Source organism: Mya arenaria, chromosome 3 (genome assembly GCF_026914265.1).
Source record: "Mya arenaria isolate MELC-2E11 chromosome 3, ASM2691426v1".
NCBI lineage: Eukaryota > Metazoa > Mollusca > Bivalvia > Myida > Myidae > Mya > Mya arenaria.
The window spans coordinates 65298337-65322317 of NC_069124.1; positions in this window are offsets into that span (position 1 = coordinate 65298337).

Below are 23981 nucleotides of genomic sequence, written 5' to 3' on the forward strand. Positions count from 1 at the left end.
TTTGCAATATAATGAAAATACTAGTTCACACCAATGAAACACATTTAGAGAACGCACGGAAAAATGCAAGCTGGTGGATTACTTGTGACAACCTGTGAACAGGAAATTCAAGCAATTTTAGAAATTCACTTCTGCAAACATGTCCTTAAATAGTACTGTTCTTTTGAACCTTGCTCTAAATGAATGCCTCATGTTCAAGGTCAAAACATCATGGACACACCAACCTATCCCAACGCTTGTTAGATTTGTAAGTTGTTCAAGGTGCAAAATTTGATATATATACATATATAAATTAAGAGAAAACTCGAAGACAGCAAGTTGGTGGCCTGATTATGACAACTTGTGGACAGTTCCTACGGCAGACCAACTAACCAAAAGGTAATTCAAGCATTTTTAGAAATACTCTGCTGCAAACCTTTTTTAAAATTTCGGCACTTTACAAATTTCAGCAGGGATAATTGACCTAGTTTATCGTAAACAATTTGTTAACACAACTCCGCAGTCAATCACGACGGTTACAACAAAATACATAGATGTGTTGCATGTAAAAAAAGCTTAATAACTATTAAAAAGCTTTAAACTTGACCATTAGTGAGTTATGATAAGGTTAGGAATGAAATGTTGATTCACGTAATATTCATGTTGATTCAAACAGTATGCTTACTGTTATCGGAGGTATAGCCAACATTTTAATAAGTGCATTAGAACCATGCTGATAAAGTAGATGTCTTTGGATGGCACATGCCATTTCATGGCATTATTTCTATGTTAGTGAATGGATTGTGGTAATAAGACATGTAAATTCAATCCAAAATTCCAATCTTTATACGAAGTAATCTATTGAAAAGAAGAAAAACAAACTAAAATGCTATGAAATTAAAAAAGGATCTGCAAATAGGAAATTATGTATTGTTTAGGATAATATAAAAAATATCGCTTATCAAATATTTGATTTGTAAGAAATTCATGAAAACGAATTATTGGGTTATTAACAAACTGAAATATGTACCTCCCTTGATGACTATTATTTGGGATATTAAAATAATATCTTGTTTGTTTTTCCCCATACAAATTCTTGATGAATGCCCTTTTGATTTTTTTCAGAAAAAATATCTCCCTATCATCAGTGGAGGTAGAGAACTGAATGTTATATTTCATTATTAATTGATTGATAACAGTTGTTATCTGAACAATATGTTACTAGCTCATATGGATTTATAGCAAGCAAGCTGGTAATAAGGCGAATGAGGAACGGTGTTTACATTTTTAACTGGTAAGCCCTAAAGTTTCATTACAAAGTAAATATACGGTCCGTTTTACCAGCATAATTGCGTGTGTAATAATGAAAAGGAAATGCCAATAAATAAATAAAAATAAAATGCCAATACTTGTGTTGATGAAGGGAATAACCCAACCAGGAAAAGTGACCTCTATATAAACGCATACTGCTAGTTTAATATTTGTATTTATTTTACATTTAACAGTAAATGAATTGTGGCTATAAGACTATAAAAACCCACCTGTTGATGATACAAGGTATAAAGAGGATTTTTCGAAAGACAGAAGAGCCAGTATAATCATATACAAATCAAACATTCTTCAAGTCCTTTCCAATCTATATTTTACTTTTAAGTTATGAAGCAATCAACCAACTGTCTGTTATATGTACAATACTTCTATTTAAATGCTCGAGACCTTTGTAGTTTATAAATATACATTTTCAAGACTTTGCCCTATCGGATTTTTTATTAAAACTGCTAAAGCGATCAATCCATTGAAGCTATTTAAATGCAGGAAATTGATCAAAAATACAATTCAGGGAATAAGCTCTAAGCAAATTGTATAGTACGTCATTACAGCCAGATGATATTCTGATCACACATTCTCTGGGAAAAAGCCATTGTTCAGAAATCCTGATTTAAATCATCCCAATAAGCAAATAAATCGTGCTTTAAAATTGAGTTGCAAAATACAAACAAAAGGAATAATACTACTGAAAGTGAGTGTAGGCTGTGAACACTCAACATTAAATGACTATTTATGATTTATGGGAGTTATTTGTATAAGAAATAAAGGGATGAACGTTCAAAGATTAACGTGATGTGTTTGTATATCAATACATTAAACAAATCTCTAATAGGTGAGTACATACTTCACAAATGCAGCAATTTCTTTTCTTCTATGGTACAGGATTCAAGAGATCAAACATTTAACTATAACCTTGTTTATAGGTATCAAGGCAAATCACCCGGAGTTATCCTTCGATTTAAACGGTCAGTGAAAGGAATGTGTTGGAAGTGTGGGTGTGTTCGATTATGTGTTTGTGTATGCGTGGTTGTGTGTTGGGAGTGTGCGTGTGCGTTATCCAAACGTTCATAAACTAAAGAACAATAAACATAACTATAAGCCACATCAGAACAGGCAAGAAGTATAATCCAAAACATTCGCACATCAATTAACTTCCAAGTATTCCGTTACCAGATACATGTAACACCTAAAAATGATGAATTCAGCTTGAGCAACAGTGTTAACTCTCAATGCTAAACAGATATCTCTCACATAGCTTACCCAGCATGATTGTGTACATTGTCCTTACTTTTGAAAGCTTATTTTTGTGTGCATGACAATGCCAATAAATGTGACTATGATAAAAACAGAACATGTCATATTAGTTTTAGCATCTACTGACCTTATTATAAAAATTATATAGAATATTCTATAAAGGAAACGCCTGGTTAGTCAACCTTTGAAAACAACATTTAATGTCAACAGCAGAAATTTTCCATCATATTATAAGGCTTACAGGTTGATTCTATTCTTTTTTTCAAACATATTTAAGATGCAAATTAAATACTGTATGTATCATAATTTAGACTATCAATATAGCAGATTCGACCCCTCTTAACTTTATACTTTATTATTTAAAATTTACATAAAAGGTATAAAGGTAATAGCATTTTGTATATAGAGCTATTTACTACTTTGATAGGAAATTTCATTTTTTTTAATTATCGTAAACGGTTTTATATGTATTAGACTAGATGACAAATTTTGAAGAAACAACAAACGTGTACCATACCTACTTAGAATTCAGATACAACAAGGGGCATCTGAGAATGACTTATTATTATCAAACTAGATGAAGAACACAAGTTTTATCGGCTATATTACAACTTAACAAAGGTAACAGATTATATCAGCATGGTTCTTATAAGATTAAAACACAAAGGGTCAAAAATAAGACATTTTGGAATTACAAACAACTTCAAAAATAATCGTAAATGACTCTCTTGCGTCCTGTATTAATATTTATAGCAAATGTTCACCTGGAAAGGCTTTCAATGAATATTCTGTCTCAAAATAATTGATTAAAAACCTTAGAAAGGATAAACTTAGAGCTGTCTGCAAATAACCCAGACAAGCAGTAGGACATTTTTTTAGCATTTATCATTACTAATGAAATAGCTGTGAATGTGTCTTTGTTTTATTTTATAACGAAACTCTCGCTGTACGTATATGCATTAAGTCCGCATAATGGCAATTAATATAAGGATGGTCGTAATCAGTATGAATTCAGTTTACCAAATAAAAAGTTTACATGTGGTAGAATCAACAATCGTTTATTGGAAATAATCAGTGAAAATTCAGTTTATAATGCATTCACGAGTTCTCAGCTGATGACAGATACTCAAGGAACCCAGCAGCGATGTGGTTTCTTGTTTCGGATTGGTTTTAGAAGTATCAAGAAACAGTTAATTTACTGTTAAAGAATACATATTATATTGTAGCTATAATAATACAATCTATAGGGACACGCTATTTAGCCTAAACTGCAACCATTTTTTTATGCGTTGTTAAAGGGCGCGAGGACCAAGGACCAACAGGCACTAAAAGTTGGACACACAACTTCATAAGATAACAAACAAAAAATGCACGAAACTATAACATCGTTATCATTAAGGCTCTACTAAAAATCATTTGTTACCAGACAAAAAAAAAATATCGAGAAAAAGTAAATTATAGTGTCCTTAGCATACGAGTGCCGTTAACATTGAAAATAGGTTATGCCATTTTCAGTTTGAAATAGAACATTTTCATAATACATTCTCTTTTCTGTTCATTGAAAACTAGATAGGTAATAGACATAACCGTCTATTTCAATCCATTTAATTTTAGGGCTTGATATGTACTCAGAAAATCATTCTGTTCAAGATTTACCTCCAGCAGTTTAATCAACCGGGAATATACGTTTTAGGATATATTTCATTTTGTTCACATCTATTATAATTGCTTATTGTAAAAGACGACGCGAATCGCAAAAACGATCTTGTATGGAAATCCCACAAAATATCCTCCGTGGCTAAATAAATCTACCACACGGACTGTGTCACCGGACGGGGCCTTATCCTCTTCCTGCCTGGAAACAAAGACTAAAGTTGCATGGAATACTGGCTCTTACAAATACTTGAATAATGTTAGGATTTAGTATGGTAACACAGTTACAACAAGGCACATGTACAACCAGGTCACCCAATTTGGTTATAAATTTCGAAAACGATCTGCAAGAGTTGTTAGATTAATCAGGCATTATTAGATGGTGTTGCAAGAAATCGATACGAACAAGGCCTACAAACACATAATTCATTAACGGTATGACATTCTAATTAAATTTACTCTGTTAATGTTACTTTAAACTAAGATGGTGCTAAAAATTAAGCAATTAACTCAATGGATGACTTTTGAAGATGGAAACAGACACTGCTGTTGATATTAACACAACATATATTCCAATGCTGCTTGAGCAAGGTGTGAGATATATTTCAATCATAATATAAGCCCTACGACACCCCGCTATCTTAATCAACCAATAAATGTTAGAATAAGAAGTTTTTTATGGATACGTACTGATGTACCGTCTTAGAAAAGCGAGTGGAAAATCAACGGATTTCACTAGGGGCTTAGCCTCTACTTCTTACTTGTCTCAACTCATATTAAGTCCACTCAGATAGCATATTTCTTTATGGCAGTAAAAAGTTAATTACATACAAATGCCTAAACCCTACACATATATCTAACCTTCATACTTATACCGTTCAGTGTAGTTATTCTACTAAATGATACAATAATACAATAAAAACTACCGGTACAATCCCAGAAGCCAAACAAAAACTCCGTTAATATGCACAAGGCCTTACAAGCAAATAAACGACAAACAGAATACAAAGCAACATATATAGACCCCACCAGCATTTGTCAATGTTGGAGTTACCACATTGGATCAATCTGGGATTCAAAATAGTTTAGGAGTACTCAACCTCACATTTGTCCCAACAAAAATAAACAAAATAAACGGCGAATTGCATATTATGTAAAAGCCGTCTGGAAGTCTAGCTCTTCAGCATATGTTTTGCATTTTACTTATTAAAGTAAATCATGAGACTTATCTGAACAGTCTAGACAAAATGTACTAAACAAAAAAACATATGACTGACGTGCATTTTGGTATATTATTTAATAAATATAAAAGTTGAGTAGGGGTTTTATTTCTATGATTATATACTGAGACATTTACTAATGTCATGGAGATCAAATGGAAATCCATCATGTTGAATGATATCGATTCGTAAGTCAATCCTTAGGTCCGTTAAACACATACAACTCTCCAGTCTAACGGAGAATTAACTCATATACCAGCTCAGAACGTATCAGACAAAGCTTGCTTCTCAATACAAGGTAGCATAATTGTTTGTTACATTTGGTAAGAGGATAATGCCTTCCTTGAAACAATTTACATTACAATACAATTGTCTTGTTTTTTTTTAAGAAAATGATCCTGTCATACATGTTTATACTACAGAAGTCGTATAGTCGGTAATGGAATAGAATTACAACAAACACACTCGTTATGCATTGTACAAAATGACGTTGATTTTACTTTATTGCGATGCTCCCTGCTTTACAATTTTCATTTGCATTACCTGACACAAATTAGCAGTATTTTCAGAGAATTAAGTATTTATTATAAAGACATTGTTAAATCTGCAAAATATTGAGACCTTCGTATCATTCTGGTTTCAACGTAACATTTACAATGAGGTTTGCATTCGCGTTTGGATCAGAAGGTTCAGGGTTCAATCCCTAACAACGTCCTACCAAAATGTTTAAATAGTTGGTACCAGTAGCTCGCTTGGCTGGCGCTCGGCATTAAGAGGGTAGTTTTGGAATTAAGGTTGGGACGAAGCTCAAGTTGTACCCGTTTCAGCTAGATTGACCCACAGTGAACTCGCTTTTCACTGGCCGTTTCAAGGCGGTTACACAAATATTTATTGATAAGGCTATTTTGATGCATGCTTGGTTTGTCTCACTTGTTTCCATGTGTTAGGTCTCTCGTTCAGAGTATTTGGCAAACCTATGCCAACGCTCATCAGCATTGTTAGGCCTACTTGATTACCGTAGTCAACTAGTTAACACGACTCCGAAGTAAATCTCGACGGCTACGGCAAAATAAAAAATAAATGAATTTTTAAAAACATCAAAAGGGAAGCTGAATTGCCCTGCGCAAGTACATTCTATAAAATAGAACATGATCACTGGCATTTTGATTCACATAGTATGCAAACTGTTATCGTAAATAGTAATAAAGGGCTAATTTAAATTGCTGTAATTGCATCGGAGGTATGGCCAACAATTTGTTTGTGTACAACAACAACCATGCTCACAAAGAAGATGTCTTTAAGTGGCACATGACTTTTGAAGGTACTATGTTTATGATTTATTTTTTGGTATATTGGTTTAAACAAGTGAATTAAATCCAGTATTCAAATCTTTGTCAAAGAAATCTATGGAAAAGAATAAACACATACAAATACTAAACACCCTATTAAATTCAAGAAGGTCTTCAAATAGAAAATATTGCATTGTATAAGATGATATAAAGTAGAAAGCAATCATATTAAAATCTTTGTTTTGTAGGAATTCATGAAACGAATTATTGAGTTAAAACGTACTGAAATAAATACCTAACTTGACGACTGGGATTTGGGAAATTAATATCATGTTTGTTTTCTCCCATACAGATTCATGTTGAATGCCCATTTCATTTCCCAGAAAAAAGCCTTTCCTATCAAACAATGGCTATAGAGAAGTGCCGGTTATATTTAAATGATTGATAACAGTTGTTATCTGTATAATATTTACAAGATGTCCATATGGATTTCTAGATAGCAAGCTGGTAGTTTGGCAAACAAAGTCTCAACTATTAAACATTGCAGTTCCAGTATAAAATATACGGTCCATGTACCAACATTATTGCATGTGTAATCACAATTAACAAAACATTCTGATGATATAATTGAATAACTCAACCAAGCAATGTGGCCGCTATATAAAACCATTCTACTATTGTTTGCATTTGTATTATTTCTATAGTTATTGCACATATCTTTAACAGTTTAGGAGTTGGGGCTGTAAGGCTATAAACTTTTGAAACCACCTCTATACATGATAAACCGTTTCTAATTCAGTTTTTGTTCGAAAGACAGAAGAGTTTATAATGCTATACAAAATACACATTTTTCATGACTTTCCCAATTGGTATTTCACTTTCAAGTTCTTACGCAATCAACCCACTATCTGTTATATGTACAAGACTTCTGTTTAAATACAGGAGATGTTCATCAATCAAGAATTTATTGATCCGTGGGAAGCTCTAAGTAAATGGTCTTGTACGTCATTACCGCCAGATTATATTCTATTCAGGCATTCTCTGGGAAAAAGCGTTTGTTCAGAAATCCTGATTTGAATCATCCCAATTGGTAAATATTCGTGCCCTGAAAATGAGTTTCGAATACAATAAAAGGAATAAAACAATTGAAAATAAATGGAAGCTGTGAACACTGTGAATACAACGGGACATGTTATTTTAGTTTGGCAACTACAGACTTGAGTTAATAAAACAAACTGTTTGATATTATAAAAAATCAGCTTAATTAAAGTCAACGATATAAAATGTCAACAGCAGAATTGTCCACTTATGTTATAGGGTCTACAGGTTGATGTATAATTTGATGAAGATATGTTAGATGATAAAAACCTACTATATGAATCATACCACTAAGAAGATTAACATAGCAGAATTCGACCCCTCTCAAAAGTATACTGGCTTCATTAATTAAAATTTATATTATTCTTTATTTTGTGCCTAAAGATATTGACGCTTATAGTTGTTCTTAAATTAGTGTAAACGACTTAATAGGTAGAAGAAATTTGACTCACGGAGAATGGTTTAACCATTATTCATCGCAGTAAATATTGAACAAAGTAAATAAGCATTTGAGCAACAGAAATGCACTACATACATACAAAAAAGGAGTGATGAAATACATCAACAGTGGACACGTCTTAAAGTAACAAAATATGTGTACCATAATAACTTTAGAAGAGTTTAAAAAACAAGATAAAATAAAATTCAAATTCAAATGTCTTGTATATTACAACAGAGGTAACATGCTTAATTGCTAGGTGTTCTTATAAGAGATTAAGATAAAGATAAAGGGTCAGTTATAACATATTTTGTTTTGGCAAATAATTTGAAAAGTAATAGTAATACCTATATCTTAAATACTGTATTGATTTAAAGACGCTCCAAGACTAGACTTTCATTGCAAATTTTGTCAAAAAATGAATGAATATAATTCCTTAAGAAATGTCTGCTGCCAAGTATGTAAAACTGTTGCATATAACCCAGACACGCAGTGGGACTCTTTTTTTCACGAGTTGACATTGATAAAGCATACATTTGAAGATGTCTCTGTCTTGTTTTATATTTTAGAGACTGCATTGAGTCTACAAAGAGGCAATTAGTAATTCGATGCATTTTACCAAAATAAAAGTTCATATGTGATAGATTCAACAATCATGTCTTATAAATATTATGTGGAAAACCGGCTTATATCTTTTATAAGTTAATGAAGAGGAGCTCTCAGGTGATGCTAAATTACCAATGATCACAGTTATATTTTCTTCTTGTTTAAGATTGTATAAGTAATGAAAAGGTTTCAAAGGTGTTCCGGTGTATTTATATAATAATAATTTGAAACTATAAGAATACAATGTAATCTACAAGGACACGCTGTTCAGCTTTAACACTAACCATGTAAAAGGCGTTGTTAAAGCGCGCGAGGACCAAGACCAACAGACAACCAACGTCAAAAGATAGCAAACAAAAATAATACAAATAATAACATATCGTTATCAATGAGGTTCCACTAAAATATATGTTGTTAACAGGCAGGATTGAAACAATTGTCGAGAGAATAAAAAACATGCACATTATCCACTGGAATTGTGTCCATAGCACACGGTGTGTAATAGTTCCATGAATGCAGTATTGAATGCAGTTTGTCATTCTCATGACACATTCCCATTTTAATTTTAAAAAGAAAGATGTATTGAATACTAGATAGGTAATGGACATCGCAGCTTGTTATTCCGTAAAGCCCTTTCCTTAAAGGGCTGGATATGAACTTTCCGAAAGTCATACTGTACCATATTGTCGGTATTATACTTTCGGAATAAAATTCATGTTCATTTCACAACACTTCAAACCCATCAACTATACTCCACTTCACAGCGGACCGCGAATTAAACATGTTCCTGTCTGAAAACAAAGACTCAAGATTCATGAAACAGTGGCTCTTCAAATACCTGAATAATGCTAGGATTACGTTAAGGAACTATTACCTACTTCTTCTTTAACAGTGTTAAAGGCCAAACGAAACGTGTAATGTATTATTATGATAGTTCTATTACAACAAGGCAAACATGCCATATACCATGTAGTCCAATTAAGTCTTAAATATCTAAAACGATCCACAAGAATTGTCAGATTAATCTGAGAATATTGGATGATGTTGCATGAAATCGATACGAACAAAACCTACAAACACATAAGTCGTGGACTGGATGACATTTTAATTAGTTTTGTTCTGTTAATGCTTCTTACAAATAAGATTTGACAAAAGATTTGAACAATTAATTCAATGAATTATTTCTTAAGACGAACACAAACCCTATTTTTGTCTTCCTATCCCAAATTAAATTTCAGTGCTGCTTGAGCAAGGTATGAGAAACCTTCTAATCATTATCTAATAATTATTAATCCCTATGGCAAACAATTACCCTAGTCAATAATAAAGATCACTTAAACTTCCAGAGAGAACAAGGAGCTCGGTTATTTATAATACAATTTAATATATGTATATAACTAAAATGTCTATACCTTTATTGGAGCATCGACGTTAGATAAAAGCTACCAAAAACATGTTTGTGTAACGGTTACAAGTCATTCACTGATACATATTTGGGTCTGCTTCGGAATGTTCAATACTACACTAAGGATTTCAAAAGGGGTTATAAGCAAACGCACCCCTGTCCACAAACTTATTAAGTCCACTCAGGTATGATATTTCTATATGGCAGTAAATAGTTAGTAGAATATAATAACCAAACCCTACATATATCCACTCCATGGTAATATCATACCAGTTTGATTATTTCTTTCGTAATAAAATATTATATTAAACTACAGGGACAAGCCGATCAGCCAGACATGTTAACGAAGACTCTGTTTGAAGGCAAAGAGCTAAACTAATACTTATGTGAAAAACTACTGAAACAAGCTCAGTAGTAAAACGTTTAAACATAAACCCGGTTTAATGGCACTGAGTAAACGCCAAAGACATAGAACACACACAAAATCACAAACAAGAAACATGGAAGAACAGCACAAAACTCCACAAACAGCACAGTACATACATACTATATATATATATATATAAAACTAGGTATGTTTATCAAGGATTATTAGGTACCGCCTTGGAACGGTCAGTAAAATGTAAATTTACTGAGGGTTTAAACATGACATAACGTACAAACCAATACAGACATAAATAACCATATATGCATCAACATTTCTTTATTTATACATATATCAAAGTTGTGAAAGGTGAAAAGTACATAGCTTAATATGCATGCGCTTTGAGGTCTAGTCCTACAGCATATGGATGGCATTAATTCTCATTTAGCCAAACCAGTGAACTTTTCTGAAAAGTCTTCGTGCCAAAGGTCAATAAGAACCCAAATTGTCTACGAATTAAGGCTCAGGTGCAAGCTTTAAGAAATATATTTTTTCCTTTAATAGTAGAAGAATCAATTTGAAAGACACATGACTGATGTCCTGTTTTACAAATGCTTCTTTTCAAAGAGCCTTATTTGTGTCTTGACAACGGATGTTTGGTAACGGATTATCTCAACATTGACATGCTGATGACATATTAATATTGCAATGTCATGGCGATCAAATGATAATTTCTGTGGATCATGTCAGTCTATCGGTCAATCCATTGGCCCATTTACACCTACATCTCTCCCATTTAACGAATAGTCAAGTTTTGTAGCAGCTCAGAACGTATCAGACAAATTTGGCTACTCATTGAAACAATTGTCAAGGGAAATGCCTTCGTTGAATCAATTAACATCCTAAATAATTTTGTTATGGAATGGAATTACTAGAAACAAACAATAAGAATATTCGCTCTGCATGGGTGGTATTGCCAATACGTTAAAAAATGGGATCTTAAGTATTTGTACGTTTTTTGCCTCCCATATTATGTGTTTCGGAAACAAGCATTGTGACTCTAGATATGTGTTGTTGTTTTTTCGTAATGTTTTTACTTCCAAGTTTGTCTATCTCGTTTTCATGGTATATTTGGTAATTGCTTGACATTTTACTGCGAACATCGTCATAGTCATGCAATGATGTTCATTTGCAATTTAAGTATTGTGTTACATCAAAGCAACCAATGAAGAGAAAACTTGGAAGACTGGAAGTTTTTAGGGTAGATCAATTAATCTTAAGGAAAGCTCAAGCTTTTTAATAAGTCGATGCTGCAAGCATTTCATTACATAATTCTGCTCTTTGAAGTTTGCTCTAATGAAATGCAGCCATTTTCAGGAGAGAAAAAAATATGAGCACAACAAACGTATGCCAATGCTTGTCAGATGAGTACTATCGATCAAGGTACAAACATCAACACACATTTTAGCAGGAGTAATTCCGCTTACCGTTATAACATTTTAGTTTTTGCATAAAAACAGAATCATGCTACCAAGTATATGTGATTCGATTACACTATGTCTGAGTCGATTGCTCAAATACTTTGTTAAAACATGCGAAATAAATAGTGTATTGAGCAAATATATGCAATTATAGTAGAAACGCAAACGTTAACTAAAAACTCAAATTCAAGAACATCTGTAAATGATAAAAAGTGTATTGTATTTTATTATTTTAGAAAACAAAGACACAATATCACAGTCTTGGCATCCTTAATGCTTTGCCAAAAATTCATGAAACGAATTATTGAGTGAATAACAAACTGAAATAATATATACCTCCCTTGATGACTGGGATTAGGGCCGTTAATATCGTGTATGTTTCCCTCACAAAGCCATGATCTATGGCCATTTGATATTCTATATCTCAAACAGTTATTCGCCTCTAAAAGAGTGTTGGTAGTTGTTATCTGTACAATATTTAACAAATGCTGATAGCAAGCTAGCTAGTTACATGAAAAACGAGAAACGCTATCAAAGTCAAGAAGTTCCATTGCAAAGCATATAGGTCATGCACCATCACTATTGCATGTATCATATACAAGAAACACAAACAAATGCCAACAATTGTGTAAATAAAAGGGATTAATTCAACAAAGCAATGACTTTGTTATATATATACAAGCATTATGCCATTGTTAACATTTATAGTAATGCTATTTTCATTGTGGATATTTTACAGTGTAGAATTTGTGGCCACAAGCCTTTAAAACTTTTGTTATATACTAACATACATAAGATTTTATCCCATCGGTATCTTCACTTTCCAGTACGTAAACAATCAATCCATTGACTCTTATATTTGCAATTCAGGAGTTTTAAATCAATAAGTTTTTTTTTATTATGTAAACGATTCAAGTTGATATTATAGTTTAGTGCAGTAAGTTATTACAGTAAAACTGTTTTCTGGTCACAAATTCTTTTGGAATTGGCATTTGTTCAGAAATTAAAATGATGCGCAAAATACAAATATAAAACTTTAAAAAAAACTTCTAAGGAATCTACGAGCACTTTAAATGAATAATATGTTCATGATTTATGGAAGTTAGTAAAATAAGAGCTAAAGGGACAGACGTTCAAAGTAGGCCGTAGGTAAGTAGATACCCAAATAAAACAGCAATACCTTCTCTGCCCATGGAGTTTCTGGATAAATACAATAGAAACCACAGGCCAAAACTTTACCGATGAATTTGTTTACCATATTCAAGTAAAAGTACTCAATGGAACACATACAAGGTTACAAGATTGCATCAACATATTATTAATAATGGACGGGAATTAACACATTGGAACGGTCAGCGCAAACGATTGGAGGTCATGGGTGGAAGTCGACAAATTTACCAAACTTACCTATGTCTAAACATGTATAGACAAAAACAACGTTTAACATATCTATAAGTCTCATCAGATTAAGTATCAACTTGCTGACAATAAAGTATGAAACAACTCATCTGCACAAAATAAAATTATTCTCTCAGTTCTCAGATACATATATTACCTTCAATGAATATATCCGTACACTGACACAGCCATAGCTCGCCGAACTAGACTCTTTACAATGCTTAATTCGTGCTATCTTATCATTTTTGTGTGCATTCGAGAATAACCTTTGATAACAGCGGAACACGCTATTTAAGTTTGGGCAATAACCAACTTGTCATTATCATAAAAAAAATAAAGTATGTCATATTATATAAAAGAAAACCGTAATTAAAATAAGCTATAAAACCAAGATATTTTGTGAACAGCAAAATTGTTTCATTAAATGACACAGCCTACAGGCCGATGTATTATTAGTTGTTCAAACACATTTCAGATGCGAAATAACTTCTCTTTGAATCATACCGACTAAACCCTATTTTCATTACAGAATGCGCAGCATGCCTCCTCCCAAACCTGTACCAAGAAGAATATGTTCTTCATCTTTAATGTAGTCCTGCTTATAAGTAACATGGTAATCAAATGGTCAATATGTTGAGTGCACATTTACGACCAGTTCAATGTTCAAGATATGGTGCATATTGACCCAGATGCTACTGTATGGATTTTTAATCTTAGTAGGTTCATAACTGATTATGCTTTTTCTTTATCTAATACAATTCAGTTAGACTTGAAACTGTAGAGATTTGTTTTTCGCTTTTCAAACAATATTGCGAAAATTATAATAATAAATAAAAGAAAACTATTTACAATAACAAAAGAATTTTTACAATAATAAAATAAAATTTTTGTCACTATGTATTATTGGTAGATTGTTCAGAGTTCACGCTTAGTATTGCCAACATATTACTATTTCTTGCTACAAGTATGATGCTTTCGTTTGTAAATCTATTCACTGTGAAAGTATCTCTTACTTCCTGATGTCAAGTTAAAAATATTAGCTGTTAAACCGTTCATTTTCTATATGAATGCCAGGACTTGTATGTCAATTTGTGGTTATATTATTTAGTGGTACAAACTATAATAATATCATAAGTAGCGTTTCAATTTGTTACCGACATTTAAGGTATTGGATGGAATGATGCATGTTAAGCCAAGCTTTTGTGCGTATCTGTTGGATGACCGATGCATTGTTCGAAACGGATGAGCATGAAGAACATAGATGACAGATCCGGAAATGATGTAACCGTCACCTTTGCTCATCCATATATACGAAGATGCCTTGTCAGATTTGGACTAATTCGGATGTTGAACGCAACATCATTCTTAAGTCCTTATTTCAAATTTATATTTTACATTTCTTAATCGGTAATACTGGAATTACAAACACTGTCTATAACGACTTGAATCCAATACTAAAAATTTTCTACGGTCAAGTATACAAAACCGTCTGAAAACCACCGCGGTGTTTCATTCAAAATGTCGTTGATTATACAATATCTCATTGAAGCTGTATCTGCTTTAATTTATAACGAACCTCCAGTTTTATGCATATGCCATGTATGAGCCTGCACGGTGTCATTAGTTTGTTGATGGTCAAAATCATTTTTGACTCTTTGACTTAAGTGAACTTGTTCTCGTGTTAAAGAATCAACAAGCGTTTTAAGAGAAAAAACCCGAGAGATCCCATCTACATAAATTTTGGTTTCAGACACAAATAGTTAATAAGAAATAGATATCAATTTATTTGCTGAATGAAGGTAAATACATAATGTGAACAACCTACAATATGACGCAATACAAGCCAAAAGTAATCATGTTAAATGCACTGTAAAATGCACCGGGAACATGGGCCAACAGTCAATCAACGTGAGACACACAATGTCAGAATATAACAAACAAAAATTACATGGATCTTAAAATATCGATAAAAATATTTATGAAATATTGGTGGAACGCCATTTTTACACATTAGTATAAAAGGAGCAAAAAAATATTAAATGCGAGGTCGGATCAAAATTAATGTCACTCATGATCACAGATCATTCCGGAAAATATTTTTTATCTTCCACCGAAATTCAACAAATATCCTGCATTTTCATGCTTTTCCAGATCGTGTAATCCCTTCTCCAATAAATCTACCACACAGACTGTGTTTTCCGACCGCATGCTAATCTTTTCCTTGAAAACAAAGACTACGGTTTCTTGGAACAGTGGCTCTTACATATAGTTGGATAATGTGATGATCGCTTTTTTTTGAACACTGTTAAATGTAAAAAAAAATATATATTTGTTCGTATTTTAATGATATAACACGGTTTCAAATGTCGAAGACCATCCGCAAGAGTTGTTACATTACAGGCTTAATTAGATGATGTTGCTAGAAATCGATACGCTCAAGGCCTACAAATCATAACTCGTGAACAGAATACCGCTTTTAATTAAAATTGCTCAGTCAATGTTTCTTAAAATAAGATTAGACAAATTATTTCACCAGTTAACCCAATGAATATATCTGAAGATGAAAATAGGCACTGCTGTTGATTTCCTTACCCAAAATCAAATTACATGCGGCTTGAAGAAGGTATGAGAAACATTTCCATTATCATCTACACCCTACGACACACCGTTACCACAGTCATCACTTATCCATTATCATCTACACCCTACGACACACCGTTACCTCAGTCATCACTTATCCATTATCATCTACACCCTACAACACACCGTTACCTCAGTCATCACTTAATCCATTATCATCTACACCCTACGACACACCGTTACCTCAGTCATCACTTATCCATTATCATCTACACCCTACGACACACCGTTACCTCAGTCATCACTTATCCATTATCATCTACACCCTACGACACACCGTTACCTCAGTCATCACTTATCCATTATCATCTACACCCTACGACACACCGTTACCTCAGTCATCACTTATCCATTATCATCTACACCCTACGACACACCGTTACCTCAGTCATCACTTATCCATTATCATCTACATCCTACGACACACCGTTACCTCAGTCATCACTTAATCCATTATCATCTACACCCTACGACACACCGTTACCTCGGTCATCACTTATCCATTATCATCTACACCCTACGACACACCGTTACCTCGGTCATCACTTATCCATTATCATCTACACCCTACGACACACCGTTACCTCAGTCATCACTTATCCATTATCATCTACACCCTACGACACACCGTTACCTCAGTCATCACTTATCCATTATCATCTACACCCTACGACACACCGTTACCTCGGTCATCACTTATCCATTATCATCTACACCCTACGACACACCGTTACCTCAGTCATCACTTAATCCATTATCATCTACACCCTACGACACACCGTTACCTCAGTCATCACTTATCCATTATCATCTACACCCTACGACACACCGTTACCTCAGTCATCACTTATCCATTATCATCTACACCCTACGACACACCGTTACCTCAGTCATCACTTTATCCATTATCATCTACACCCTACGACACACCGTTACCTCGGTCATCACTTATCCATTATCATCTACACCCTACGACACACCGTTACCTCAGTCATCACTTATCCATTATCATCTACACCCTACGACACACCGTTACCTCAGTCATCACTTAATCCATTATCATCTACACCCTACGACACACCGTTACCTCAGTCATCACTTATCCATTATCATCTACACCCTACGACACACCGTTACCTCAGTCATCACTTATCCATTATCATCTACACCCTACGACACACCGTTACCTCAGTCATCACTTTATCCATTATCATCTACACCCTACGACACACCGTTACCTCAGTCATCACTTATCCATTATCATCAACACCCTACGACACACCGTTACCTCAGTCATCATTTATCCATTATCATCTACACCCTACGACACACCGTTACCTCAGTCATCACTTAATCCATTATCATCTACACCCTACGACACACCGTTACCTCAGTCATCACTTATCCATTATCATCTACACCCTACGACACACCGTTACCTCAGTCATCACTTATCCATTATCATCTACACCCTACGACACACCGTTACCTCAGTCATCACTTTATCCATTATCATCTACACGCTACGACACACCGTTACCTCAGTCATCACTTATCCATTATCATCTACACCCTACGACACACCGTTACCTCAGTCATCACTTATCCATTATCATCTACACCCTACGACACACCGTTACCTCAGTCATCACTTTATCCATTATCATCTACACCCTACGACACACCGTTACCTCGGTCATCACTTTATCCATTATCATCTACACCCTACGACACACCGTTACCTCAGTCATCACTTTATCCATTATCATCTACACCCTACGACACACCGTTACCTCAGTCATCACTTTATCCATTATCATCTACACCCTACGACACACCGTTACCTCAGTCATCACTTATCCATTATCATCTACACCCTACGACACACCGTTACCTCAGTCATCACTTTATCCATTATCATCTACACCCTACGACACACCGTTACCTCAGTCATCACTTATCCATTATCATCTACACCCTACGACACACCGTTACCTCAGTCATCACTTATCCATTATCATCTACACCCTACGACACACCGTTACCTCAGTCATCACTTTATCCATTATCATCTACACCCTACGACACACCGTTACCTCAGTCATCACTTAATCTTTCAGAGGGACCGAGGAACTCGACATTTAATAACATAATTTAGTTCATAAATAATATTCCATTGCTACCATTTGAATCATATACAATCACAATGAGTTAAAGCTCAAATAAGTATTAGACAATGCAAACTATGTTAGGACTTTTTTTCTTTTAACGGGTGGATGCAAAAAAAAAAACTTTTACGAACATAACAGAAAATGCATTCGATTAAGGAACATAAAAATAATTAGCGATCTTTTCGCGCTTTTGAACGAGGGAATGTGTAGCCATGAACGTAGCTATTATTTAAAATAAAACAATTATAATGGCTAACATTTTTTGTCTGTACCAATATCATAATGCTTTTTTGTTTTAACCATAAAAGTTCAAACTAAAAAAATATATAGATTGCATCAACCTACATTGTTAACCTTTAACAGTAAATAACTAGAACAAGTATGACTGACGTGCACTTTCGTATGTTATATAAACGTAAGAGCTGAGTAGCAAAATTATTTATATGCTTATCATATGTTTACATTAACCAATGTCATAGAGATTAAAAAAAACAAAAACAAAACAACATTTTGATGAATGATGTCAATCCGTTTTTCAATCCATTGGTCCCTTAAGCTGTGCCGGCTCAGAAGGTATCAGACACAGTTGCTACTCAATACAAGGCAGCAGAATTGCTTGTTACAATTATCAAGAGGGTAATGCCTTCAGTCAATCAATTAACATTGATAACAATTGTTGTTGTTTTCAAGGACATGATCCTGTTTAGACATGTTTTTACTACAGATGTCTTTAACTTGGTGATCGAATAAAATTACTAGAAAGTTGCAGAAATCGTGGATATTAATTTATTTGGTGGTCATTGCCTTTACAGTTATCGTTTGCTATCGTCGTCGACCCAATTTAGAAGTATTTGCAGAGAAACTCACACACATAGAAATAGTTCAATCCGTAAAACTGTGAGACATTGGAAAACTTGGATTGCAAAGTAGCATAGACAATAAGATTTCGTTCGCTTTGGAGGTCCAGGTTTCAATCCCAGACCTCGTCACACAAAAATATTTATTTTTTTTGGTACCAGAAGCTCCCTTGCCTTAAAAGGGAAGTTTTGGGTTACATGTTTGGGACAAGTGTGAGTTGCGCGCGCATCAACCGTGTTATGTCTCTCGTTCAGAGTATTGTGCTAAAGAGTTGACTACTGGGCTTGTCGCTGGGGTTTTCCTAGTATTTTGCTAATTGCTTGACCTTTATTTTACTGGCTGAATCGTCACTGGATCCATGGCACATGCCATTGGATGACACAAGCATATGATTGGATACTCATGGAATAGCGTAGGGGAGGCTCATGGATTTGACATTAGTATAGGGACGTAACTTAAGAGCGTTACCGTTTTTGCCCCTCCCTCAGAACCTTACTTCGTTTGGTTTAAAGTGTTGCCAGTGAGATTTGGGGGTTCTCTCCCAAGAAAAAAAATACTGGTATAGTCCGAAATGGTGCATTTTGGGATGTGGTTTTACTTATTACTTTTTTCTCCTAGTGTATTGAAATACCAAGTAAGCTTTTAACGATTTTGATGGGGGCGCGCGCTGGTTGTGCCCTCTACTGGATCTGCTAGTGTCTTGTATTAAAGCGTGAATAATATTCTTCATTGAAACTTCATACAATGAAAACTATGGAGTAGAAGAAAAACCTACACCTACCAATTACCTACTATCAAAATCAAGAAGATCTGCTAATGAGTAACAGTGTATTGTATTAGATGACGTCAAAATACAAAGATAGCATGTCGAAATCTTAGCAATTTCTTAGTTTTGTATGGAATTCATAAAACGAATGATTGGGCTAATAACATGCTGAAATATATACCTCCCCTGATGACTGGGATTGAGGCAATTAATATCTTTTTTTGTTTTCTCCCTGACAAATCCATGAGATATACACGCTTAATTTTCCAGAACAAAGACTTTCATCACGCACAGTGACTAAAGAGATCTGCCGGTTATTTGCCGTCTTTAAATGATTGATAAAAGTTGTTTACTGTATGTACTATTTAACAGGATGTCCATATTGATTTCTAGATAAACAGCTGGTATAATGGCAAATGAGGTAAGATGTCCAATTTCAACTGTAATTAAAAACCTGTGTTAATAGAAAGCATATGATCCATGTACCAACATTTTTGCATGTGTGGATGTTGATAAAAGTAAGCCATGGTACTGCTAAAGACAAGCATATTTTGGCATTGTAAACATATGTATCAATCGTGTATGTATTGCGGTTATATTAAACAATTTAGGAGATGTGGCTACAAGGCTACAAAAAAACACAAAGTTCCTTTGTTTCAGAGACAGCGGGCTAGCGCCTAATAGAACACAAAAACGCATTTTTCAAGAATATTTTCACTTCTTAGTACTAAAACAAATCTGCCGATTGTTTGTTATATAAACAAAATGTCTATTTAAATGCTGGAGATGTTCATCAATCAAGTGTTTAGGGATCATAAATACAATTCAGGAGTGAAGCTCTGATGTAAATAGTAAAGTACTTCATTACAGTCAGACTGTATGCTGTTCACACATTCTCTGGGAAATAGCATTTGTTCAGATATACTGATTTAAAAGATTCCACAGAGCAAACACATCATGCTGGGAAAATGATTGGCAAAATACAAATAAAAGAATAAAACAAAACGTGTACGGAAGCTAGGAGCACTAAACATACCTAAACTATTCATGATCTTACAAAAATCAGTTGTATAAGTACCATTCAAAAACAGCCGTGATAAGGTTACACATCAATACATTCAACGATTTTCTAATAGGTAAGTACAATACACCAATATTGCAGCATTGCCTTTTCTTCTCATGGAATTTCTGGATAATACAACGGAAACCACAGGCCAAACAATAACCACTTCTTTGTATATCATATTCAAGTGAAAGCACTCAATGAGAGACATACAAGATCACATAAACATTAGATATCATTAAACATTAAATATCAAAATGTTATCAATACTTCTTGGCAGCTTATCCTTCGGTGTGCATTAGGTAATGTCCTAATGATGTGACTATGAGAACAGCTGATTTGGTGTACGCAACTACCAACCTGTCATTTGAAAGATATTTGAAAAATGATGAAAGTTCTGAAAGCTTTGAAAGGCTGTCAGCGGGAAAGCCTGTTTCTCCTTTTTCACAATTCTGTTCACAAAGCAATTAAATCGAATCCGAAAAATATTTTGAGCGGCCCAAAACTGTAACAGTGTTTGTAAATTGATGAATGTTAAATACAATTAGCTAGTTTCATAACATTTACTATTAACCTATATGTACTAAGTTTATATTGCTTTCATTTCGCAAGTTGATAGCTAGTGTAATTAAAGTTTATTAAATGAAACCCGATATTGGCTGAGGATGCTTCGACTATTTGCTAAATTAAGGCTAAATTAAGGCACTCTAAGCTCTTTTAGTTAACACGTTTCCATTTTCTGTGTTATTAACTTTGTCTAGATATCTCAGTTCTTCACCAAGATTTATATAAGATTTTTCGGCTTACTTTCAAATTAACATTAACATACCTAAATGAAGTGGTCTTTTAATTGACACCAATTTAAAATGCATACCACCATACATCCAATTGTGTTACCACAACGCATTACTTCTTTTAAGACGTCATGTCAAAGAGTAGATCTGACAATACGTGATACCAGCAATATGGCTGGTTATCGAACATGTCCAAGATATTACGCCAACAAACATTCTGACCAAATTTGATGATGATTGGACAAAGGCTTCTAAAGTTATACAGCAGACAACATACTGGACATTATTTTTATTAACTTGAACAGTTTGGAACTGCTGTGCTGATACTGGACCCTCTGGGAACATCCGAGTAGTGACCCTGATGGCTCTGTAGTGGGCAATTCAGCTTATTGTTGGACATTGATCACCCCAGGGAGGTCCTTGTTTGGTCTGGAACAGTCCAAAGCTGATCTAGGATGGTCCTGGATATTGTCATCAGTGCAGACACTGTGTTGGTCTTAATGTTTGGGGTCATTTGGGGTGGTCAGTGGCCTTGCTGTGGTGGCACAAGGGTATCGCTCCGTGTTGGGTCTGTGTTTATCCATTGTGCTGCTGTGTTTGGTCCGGGCTGGTCTAATTAAGTGAGGAATCATCATGTAAATTTCACCCAGGACCACCCAGATCAAAATATCTCTTGATCAGAGGTGTTCCCTGTTAATCCAAATGGTTCGAGTTGGGTCAGGCTTTGGTGAGACTGTAGCTTTACCATTGCATGAACTTGATGAAGTTTTAATGAATTCCATCCATTAGTTTTCAAGTTATGCTCTAAACAAGAAAAAGTAATAAAGAGTAACTCTGTAACCAGCTAAAATGGAGTCATGTTTCTTGAAAATGGCAGTTCCTTTCATTGTGCTTTACCGTTGTATGAAGTTTAAATTCCATCAAATAGTTTTCAAGTCATGATCCGGATAAGGAAAATTAAAAAAGGACAAATACACTGTGATTTGCTGAAAAGAGTTATGGTTCTTGTACACTGCACTTCCTCTAATTATGCTTTACCATTGTATGAATTTTATTTAAATTTCATCCAGTGGTTTTCAATTTATAGTCCAAACAAGAAAAGGTAACAAAAGAAAATAACTCTGTCCTTAGATAAAATAGAGATATGGTTCTTGTATTCTGCACTTTCTTTCATATGGCTTTATCATTGTATAAATTTGAATCAAATCCCAATCTGAGTGAATCAGTAGTTTTCAAGTAATGCTTTGGACAAGAAAAAGTAACAAAGGAAAATAACTCTGTTATTAGCTGAAATAGATCTCTAGTTCTTTTACACTGCACATTCTTTCATTTTGCTTTATCATTGTATGAATTTTAATAAAATTCCATCCAGTGGTTGTCAAGTTATGGTCTGGACAAGAAAAAGTAACAAAGGGAAAAAAATCTGAAATCAGCTGAAACAGATTTATTGTTCTTGTACACTTGCATTTTCTCTCATTGTGCTTTATCATTTCATGAATTTAATAAAATTGTATCCACTTGTTTTCAAGTTATGGTCCAGACTAAGAAAAAAACAAAGGTCAATAACTTTGTAAATAGCTAGAATATAGTTATGGTTCTTGTACATTGCACTTTCTCTTATTGTGCTTTATCATTGTATGAAGTTTAATGAAAATCCCTCCAGTAATTTTAAAGGTGTGCTTCAGACATTAAAAAGGCACAAAGGGCAACAACTCTGTAGTTAGCTGAAATAGGCTATTGTACACTGCACTTTCTCTCATTGTGCTTTACCATTGTATGAAGTTTAATTAATTCCATCCAGTATTTTTTAAGTTATGGTCCATTTGCAGATGGTACTAAAAAATATTATTAGTTAATCAGTAGAGTCCCTTTGGGAATGCTGTGAACTGAAGTAATATAACTAGGAGCGTTTCAATTTGTTACCAACATTTTTTGCACACAAACCTGACAGTGTTTCGTTTCTTTCAAAATGTCATTGCTAATGCATTTACTCAGAGAAGATTTTCCTTTTTTATGTTATAATGCTACATGTATAAGCCAAGAGTCTGCATGGTGTCAATCCATAACTTAACACCCCAGTTTCCCCAACAGGCGAATGGATGGTCTAATTTGGAATGGATTAATTTACCCAAATTAACCATTTATATTTCAACATAGAATCAGCTCAAACCTTC